The following is a 9,251-nucleotide window of genomic DNA, read 5'->3' as shown; positions in this document are numbered from 1 at the left end:
GTTTGTTTAGACTTTTGTGTTCTTATTTGCATTTCTAGAATATCAATCTCTTTTCATTTAAATTGATTGTTATGGTGTGTAATCGATTGTTAGTAACAGGTTGATTCTTATTTTAAACTAATTAGAAACCATACGTTCTTGGTGCCGTTGGCAATCGGGATATCATGGGTATAGTTAGGTTTGGGTAAGGGTTGATTGATCATCGGGTGATAACCTCACGTTCTCGGAATCTGAGTACTTCGTCCCCTTTCATCACTGCAATTGTTTATGCATGAACTATGTCTATGTAGTTCTTTCTAGTTAAATGATTAACACAAAAGTTGAAGCAAACCGGATACACAAGATAGTCGTTTATTTCTCAATTGTTTACAACTTCAAGTTTCATTTCGCAAATTAGTTAATTAATCTTAGTTTTTAAAACCAATCAAATCCAAACAACTCGTGAATTTTATTTTTCTTGCAATTAGTTTAATTTAGTTAACCTAGAGAAGCATCGCAAATAGCACATTTTCCACAAACTCCCTGTGTTCGATACCCACTTGCCACTATTTACATAGTTGTTATTGGGATTAAATTTGCGTGACCACGACATCACGTCAAATTTTGGCGCCGCTGCCGGGGAGTAGTGCGCAACGTGTGTTATTTTTGTTTTTGCTTTAAGTTTGTTATTTTTCTGGTTTACGCGAGGTGTGTTAGTGTGCAGGTATTTACAGGTGCATGCGTACTAGGAGCTCTCACAAGCTATCACCATTGGCGTTTGATCCGGAAATCGAGCGAACTTTGCGAGCAAACAGAATTTTGCTAAGGGAAAATACAATCAATAGTTCACCAACAACACCAGTTACACCAATTCGATACATGGATCCACCACCACCACCACCCACTACGGGTGAATTTACCTCACCATTCATACCAACATCCACTCAACCTTCACCTAATACTACTATTCCACCAAATACTACCGAACCTACCATACTTCAACAGGTTACACCAACCAACACCACACAGCCCATTACTACCCAAGAAGAACCAACCGTCACCTTTAACCCTTCCACTACTATACCACCATTATCCCATTTTTTCCCGGGTGCGGGTCCATCATATTCAAGTCATACTATGGCACCAATTTCATCTATTGTCCATGCTACACCGTATCGACCACCAAATCAATCGGGTTTCCAATACTCGACTATTCCATTTGGGCAATCATCGGGAATTCAAGGAGATGGGTATGATGAAGGTTATGAGGAATTTGAAGGTTTTGATGAAGAAGGATATGGTTATGGGGGTGATGGAGAGCTAGGAGAGTACGGTTATACGCAAGGCCAAGTACAAGTGATTCCAAATGTTGGTGGGGTTCAACAACAACAACTCATACCTCAACATATTAGGCCAAGGCCACAAGGGCCGCAAATGCAACGTCCGATTCCTTTGCAACAAGTTCGACCACAGCAGGTGCAACCGCAAATTCAAAGGCCAATTCAACAACCAATGGTACCACAAGGGCCCATGCAAAGGCCGATGGGTCAAGTTCGTCCAAGAGGTCGATTTGGTGTGCCAAGGAGGCATCTTAGGGAAAATGCAAGGGGAATTGAAGCACATTTTAGACCGGTGATAACGCACAATCCTTCACCGGTGGTTATTCCCCATAACAACCAAGGGAGAACTTTTGAAGTAAGAACCAATTCTTTACAAAGTTTGCCGAAATATAAGGGGCTAGCAACGGAGGAGCCTTATTTCCATTTGGAGGCCTATGACTCAATTTGCAATACTCTTGGGAGTCAAGGTTTTTCGGCCGATGATATCAAGTTCGTACTATTTCAATTTTCTTTGGAGGACAAGGCAAAGAAGTGGTTCTACACTTTGCCTTCGGCATCTATTTATACTTGGGCGGAGATGCAACAAACATTCTTAGACGAATTCTATACCGCCCAAAAGACCAATGATGCGAGAAAAGGGTTGAGGAGCTTTCAACAACAACAAGGCGAAATGTTCCATGAAGCATTCGAGCGTTTGAACATGATGATTAAAAATTGTCCACATCATGGGATTGAGCTTTGGGAGTTAATGAACGCTTTTCATGAAGGGTTGTGTGCCGAAGATGCACGAGATTTGATGTCCATTACAAATGGGACATTTGGCACAAACTATGAGCATGAGGATTGGGAATTTTTGGAACAAATGGCGATCACCTCAAAGAGAAAGGCTCAAGCTTCAAGGAGAGCACGACCAGCTGTTACCCGAACACAAGTGCATGCGGTTGATGATGGTAACATACAAACTTCTAATAAAATTTATGATGTTTGTGCATTGTGTAACGAAATAGGTCATGCGGCGGAAAATTGCCAAGGAATGGTGGAAGGGCAATTTGAAGAAGTTCATGCCATTCAAGGTCAAGGAGGGGGTGGTAGAAATTACAATATGAATTCTAACACTTATCACCCCGGGTTGAGAAACCATCCGAATTTTCGTTATGGGAACCCTTCGAATCAATCAAACCCGAACTTTCAAGGTAGCCAAGGGAATTATGGTTCGCGCCAACCTTACAATAATCAAGGTGGATATAGAGGTGGGAACAACCAAGGATACCAAAGGCAATACCAAGCGGGTCAAGAACAAGGGGGGTCTTCGGGTGGAAATGAAATGATGGAAATGTTGAAGAGTATGCAAGCGGAGATGCAAAAGAGGAACCAAATGGATGACGCACGCATACAAAAGGATGAGGCGCGAGACAAAGCAATCCAAACTTTGACCACTCAAATGGGTCAACTTGCAACCGAAGTGTCCGAATTGAAGAAGGGTAAAGGTCAATTACCAAGCGACACTAAGGTAAATCCATCCCACGGTACGTCAAGAGGTAACAATGTTAATATTCATCATGTGAGTGTTTTGAGAAGTGGGAAAGAGTATAAAACCAATCCTTCACCGGATTTGGTTGAAGGGGTGGTTGAGGATATAACGGGTCAAGAAAGTGAGGAAGAAAATGAACCACCCATTGTTTCTTCTAAAAAACCCAATTTTGAAAAACCCGAAATTATTAAAGAAAAAGTAAATGAGGGTGAGGGGTCTAGTGAAGTACCGTTTCCTTCGGCATTATTAGACCCGGGTAGAAAAAATTTTATTTCAAAACGGGGTCCTCAAAAAGAGGAAATGTGGGAGGTCTTCAAACAGGTTAAAATTAATCTTCCTTTACTTGAAGCTATTAAACAGGTACCCGCTTACGCCAAATTTCTAAAGGAATTGTGTACTCAAAAGAGGCAACAAAAAGTGCCTAAATTGGTGGATTTGACGGAGCGGGTAAGTGCGGTATTGAAAGGAGACCTTCCTCCTAAGTTACAAGATCCGGGAACGCCCTTAATAAATATTCAAGTTGGAAATTTTCAAACCACGAGGGCATTATTGGATCTTGGAGCCGGAGTAAGTATCCTACCGGGGGGGTTATATGACCAATACGATTTTGGTCCATTGAAGCGGGTCGAAACAACGGTTGTATTAGCCGACTTGTCTCATAAGCTTCCCCGGGGTATCGTACGGGATGTTATAGTTAAAGTTGATGAATTTTATTATCCCGTTGATTTCCTTGTGCTAGATTACTCATCCGCGGACCCAATTCAACAACAAAATGTTATTTTGGGTCGGCCATTTTTGAACACCGCACATGCTATTATTGATTGTCGCTATGGCACAGTTGACATGACATTCGGTAATAGAAAAATGAGATTGAATGTTTTTACTAACGGTACTAATGTGTATGGTGATGAGTGTTTCTTAGCAGATTTTATAGATGGTTATGACCCGAAGGTGTTCGAAGAAGAAATTTTGGGTTCTTGTGTTTGTGATATGTCTTTGCAGGTTCACACATGTGAGTTAGAGGTAGAAGAGAAAGAGCAAGAAGCTCTCGCGGTGAAGGAAGGAAGTCCACCATGGACTTACCAAACGGATACATTACCGGTGGAAATCGATTCGGGCACCAAGCCTTCTTTGGAAAGTCCACCAAGTGTGGAGTTGAAGGAGCTACCAAAGCACCTAAAGTATGCATTTTTGGGGGAGAATGACACTTTACCGGTGATCATTGCTTCCAACTTGGAGGTAGCTCAAGAGGAAGAATTGATGCGGGTGTTGAAGGCTCATAAGGCGGCAATTGGGTGGACGATAGCCGATTTAAAAGGCATTAGTCCATCCATTGTGATGCACAAGATTATTACAAGCGAGGATGCGAAGCCGACCCGTGAAACACAAAGAAGGTTAAATCCGAATTTGAGAGAGGTGGTGAAGAAAGAAGTCATCAAGTGGTTGGATGCGGGGATCATTTACCCCATTTCGGATAGTGCATGGGTAAGTCCGACACAGGTAGTGCCTAAAAAATCCGGCATCCAAGTAGTGAAAGATGAACAAGGTGAGCAAATCGCCACCCGCCCGGTAACCGGGTGGCGAGTGTGTATTGATTATCGGAAATTAAACGCGGCTACCTCAAAAGACCATTTCCCGTTACCCTTCATTGACCAAATAATTGAGAAACTTTCCGGTCAAAAATATTATTGTTTTTTGGATGGGTATTCGGGATATAACCAAATTGCTATTCACCCGGACGACCAACACAAAACCACGTTTACATGTCCATATGGTACATTTGCTTTTCGGCGAATGCCATTTGGATTATGTAACGCCCCCGCCACGTTCCAAAGATGTATGATGAGTATATTTTCGGACATGGTCGGGGAGTCTCTTGAAGTGTTTATGGATGATTTTTCCATTTTTGGTCCAAGTTTTGACTCTTGTCTTAATGAATTAGAAAAAGTTTTAAAAAGGTGCGTTGAGACAAACTTGGTACTAAGTTGGGAAAAGAGCCATTTTATGGTTCAAGAGGGTATTGTTTTGGGGCATGTCATTTCGGACCGGGGAATGGAGGTAGATAAAGCAAAAATTCGGGTAATTTCATCTTTACCTCCACCAAAGAATGTTAAGGGGGTGAGATCTTTTTTGGGACATGCGGGATTTTATCGAAGGTTTATTAAAGGTTTTAGTGTAATTACAAAACCTTTATGTAACTTGTTATTAAAAGATGTTCCTTTTGATTTTACTGACGAATGTTTGCAAGCGTTTCATGTTTTGAAGGAACAGTTGGTGAAGGCTCCCATTTTGCAACCACCGGATTGGTCAAAGCCGTTCGAGATTATGTGTGATGCTAGTGACACGACCATTGGAGCGGTTTTGGGTCAAAGGGTTGATAAGAAGCCGGTGGTGATATACTATGCAAGCAAAACTTTGTCCGACGCGCAACTCAACTACACCACAACCGAAAAAGAATTATTAGCAGTGGTGTATGCCTTGGACAAGTTTAGATCTTACATTTGGGGGAGCAAGGTGATAGTGTATTCGGATCATAGCGCGGTCCGATATTTGATGGAAAAGAAGGATGCGAAGCCCCGGTTGATTCGTTGGGTGCTTTTGCTACAAGAATTCGATCTTGAGATTCGGGACAAAAAGGGATGTGAAAATGTTGTTGCGGATCATTTGTCCCGAATCCCGTTAGAAGGTGTCGATGACCCAAGTGAAATCAATGAACGGTTCCCCGATGAAGACTTGTTGGCCGTCTCCACTTATGTTGCACCTTGGTATGCCCATTATGTCAATTATTTGGCTAAGGGTGCAATTCCAAGTCATTGGACTAGGAAAAGACGACAACAATTTCTTAGTCAAGTGAAGCAATATATATGGGATGAACCCGATTTGTTCAAAATCGGAGCCGATCAAGTGATACGAAGATGTGTTCCCGAAACGGAAGTTCTAGAGATTTTGATTCATGCTCATTCATCGGCGTGTGGTGGGCATTTTAGTGGGAACAAGACGGGTTATCGGGTGTTATCTAGTGGGTTTTATTGGCCCACGATTTTCAAGGATTCTTGTGAGTATGCCCGGAATTGCATCAATTGTCAAAGAATGGGAAGTATTTCGAAACGTGATGAAATGCCGTTAAACCCGATTTTGGTAGTAGAAGTATTTGATGTTTGGGGAATTGACTTCATGGGTCCTTTCCCAAACTCAAATGGGTTTTTATACATTTTAGTGGCGGTTGATTACGTGTCGAAATGGATTGAAGCTATTGCCACAAGGACCAATGATCACTCCGTTGTATGTAAGTTTGTGCAATCTAACATTTTTGCTCGTTTTGGTGTGCCTAGGGTGATAATAAGTGATGGTGGGTCGCATTTCAAGAATTTCAATTTTGGAAAGTTGCTCAAGAGATACAATGTGAACCACCGCATTGCCACACCCTACCACCCGCAAACGAGTGGTCAAGTGGAAGTATCTAACCGGCAAATTAAAGAGATTTTAATGAAGACGGTGAGAACGGATCAGAAGGATTGGTCAAGCAAGCTTGACGATGCATTGTGGGCCTATCGAACGGCTTACAAAACTCCACTTGATACCACTCCTTATCGGATGGTTTATGGGAAAGGATGCCATTTGCCTATGGAGTTGGCACACCAGGCATATTGGGCAATTAAGACGGTAAACGCAAATTACGATGAAGCGGGTCGGGCGAGAAAGCTTCAATTGAATGAAATAGAGGAAATAAGGGATCAAGCCTACGAATGTGCATCCGCGTACAAAGACAAACTTAAAAAAGTTCATGATGCGAAGATCAAGAAAAAGAACTTTGAAGTGGGTCAGAAGGTGTGGCTGTATAATTCAAGGTTGAAATTGTTTGCGGGGAAATTAAAAAGCAAGTGGATGGGTCCTTACGTTGTCCGAAGAGTGGGAAGGTTCGGAGATGTTGATATTCAAGACGAACGAACAAACAAGCAACAAACGGTTAATGGGCATCGCCTCAAACCGTACTTGGAAGGGAATGATATCAACAATCTTGAGCTAGATAAAGTGGGCTACATTTTAAGCCCAGTGGATGATGAGGAAACATGAAAGAGGCCCAGGTTTGGTATTTGTAAATATTTAGGATAGTTTATTTTATTTCAAATAAGTCTCGTTCAAACCGGTGTTTGAAACAAGTGTGGGGAAATTTTCACGAATTTCCTGAACATAGTGTTGAGGACAACACGGGTTTTTAACGGGGGGTAGTGTAATATTTTAAGTTTTTCTTAAAATTATAAAAAATTCACAAAAAAAAAAATAAAAAAAAATAAAAAAAAAAATAATAATTAAAACAAGTTTTTCCGGCCCCCCTATGCCCAGTACCCGCCGTAAGCTACGGTGGGGGGCGTAGCTTACGGCGGCAATCAATTAAATTAAGTCTTACGGCAGCTGGCCCCTGTTTTACGACGGAACAAATTGGCCCAGTGATCACCGTAAGCTACGGCATGGTGCCGTAGCATACGGCGCCGAGAAGATCTGTTGACCTGGTTGTCGTCGGTGCAGGTATATAAAAAAAAAAAAAAGAAAAACAACAATTCCGAAAATTAATAATAATAATAATAAACTTTTCCAATAACCCCAACCACACCTTTTCCATTATCCCCAACCACATCTTTTCCTTTTCTTCTTCTTCTCCACTTCTCCTTCTTCACCTAAGAACCCTAACCTTCACTCTTTCATATCTTGCTCAAATCTAATCCGATTTTAGTGATTCTTGGGTCCATTTTGGGTGAAATTTCACAAGGAATTCAGATTTAGTCTTAAATCTTGAAGTTTCTTTTGTTTTGGGGTCGGATTTGGACCTAGGAGATACCGAAATTTGGGGTTTTTTTTGAGGGTTTTTGTGTGAACTTCAAGCTCTAGTGATTCTCATCTTCTACAACACCAAGGTATGCAATTTTTGTTCATTCTTTGAAGTACATTGAGGTTTGTAAGTTTTCATCATGTTTTTGCTTACACACTTGCTTGTATGAGATAGATGATAGAACTTTGTGAATCATTGATTGTTATTGGTATAAATGTGTTGATGTTTTTAGGAAAATTTGTTGGAAAAATTCTGATTTTAGGGGACATCATGCCAAAATTTTGTTTGAAAAAATAAAAATTTTTGGGTTTTTGCACATTTATACCTATAACATGAAGCAAGTGTGGGGAAGATGGGATAAAAATAACTAACTTGAATTGTTTGCTTGTTGTAAATGTGTGTAGGTATGGCGTCTAGGAAAGGAAAGGGAATTGCAAGTTCTTCCCAAGGGGATGCGGCACAACAGAAAAGGAGGAAATTGGCTCGGATTGGTGACCCGGATTCGGAGGAGGATGCACCGCCAAGGGGGCCAAAGCCGGATTGGACATCCGGTTCATTGTTGGACCAACCCGCGGAATGGAGAGAGGATCTTTTTCACGAACAAATGAACAAGTTAAAACAAAGGGGAGAAGCGTTTATTTGTGAAAAAGAAATCCGGGAGGCGGATTTTGCCCCGTTTGGGATCATCGCCAAGTTTAACGCGTTGGGTTGGGGAGCGGCCACAAAATGTTATGACGGTGAGACGAAGAAAATGTATGACGCGCAGATTCAAGAGTGGGTGGCATCACTCGAATGTCCCCCATTCAAGGCTCCGAGCAAAATGCGGTTAGTTGGGAAGTGTAATGGTGTGAAGGTAGAGATGTCGTATGACTCTTTGCGCCGGGTGGCAAAGTTTGATGATGGACCGGCCAATGAATATATCTACCCGAGTCTTAGGGATCTTTATCATGAGCCCGCGAAACATGAACAATGGCAAGCCATGCTTGATTACCTCTTCCTTCCGGGCACAACACATGGGAAGTTATATAGAAGAAATTTAAGGATGGAAGCGAAGTTGTTATTAACGTTGTGCATGTACAATGTCATGCCAAGGCGGGGTGACAAGATGGAGGTGCGGTTTCAAGAAGTACCAGTTTTGTATATGTTGATGAATGGGTCACCAAAGGTTCCTTTCCGATTTTTGGTACTAAACAACATTTGGTTGAGCAAGAATAGTGGGGAAAGGAAGATTATACCCCATTGCTGGTTGATTACGGCATTACTCAAGAAGTACGGGGCAATCAAAGGAGATGAAAGAGGTTCGTACAAGAGGTTTAGACCATTCGACCTTAAGAATCTTGGGTCGGATTGGACATACACCGAATCGGATAGGTTTCATAAGTTGAAAACGGATGGTAGAAGGTGGAGAGCGTTAAAAGTAGATGCGAGACCGTTACGACCGGGGGAGGAAGAGGAGCCCGAGTCAACGGATGATGAAGTGAGTGGGGATGATGATTACCGCGAAGACACATTCACGGTAGATGCTCAAGTAAGAGGTGTTGGTCAAGCGGGGGTTCAAGGAGCCGGTGTACAA

The 9,251-nt window shown here is 42.0% G+C and overlaps 1 non-coding gene across 1 annotated transcript; it reads right to left on the bottom strand.

Moving 5' to 3' along the window:
• Positions 1-1,945: 1,945 nt before the first annotated feature.
• LOC118484460 lies at positions 1,946-2,051 on the bottom strand. Its single transcript, XR_004873571.1, has one exon. It is a non-coding gene; the product is annotated as a small nucleolar RNA R71 (small nucleolar RNA).
• Positions 2,052-9,251: the final 7,200 nt, after the last annotated feature.

Source organism: Helianthus annuus, chromosome 11 (assembly GCF_002127325.2).
Source record: "Helianthus annuus cultivar XRQ/B chromosome 11, HanXRQr2.0-SUNRISE, whole genome shotgun sequence".
NCBI classification, from domain to species: Eukaryota; Viridiplantae; Streptophyta; class Magnoliopsida; order Asterales; family Asteraceae; genus Helianthus; species Helianthus annuus.
Note: the sequence above shows the minus strand (reverse complement) of the source record. Positions and strands in the feature narration are given on the sequence as shown.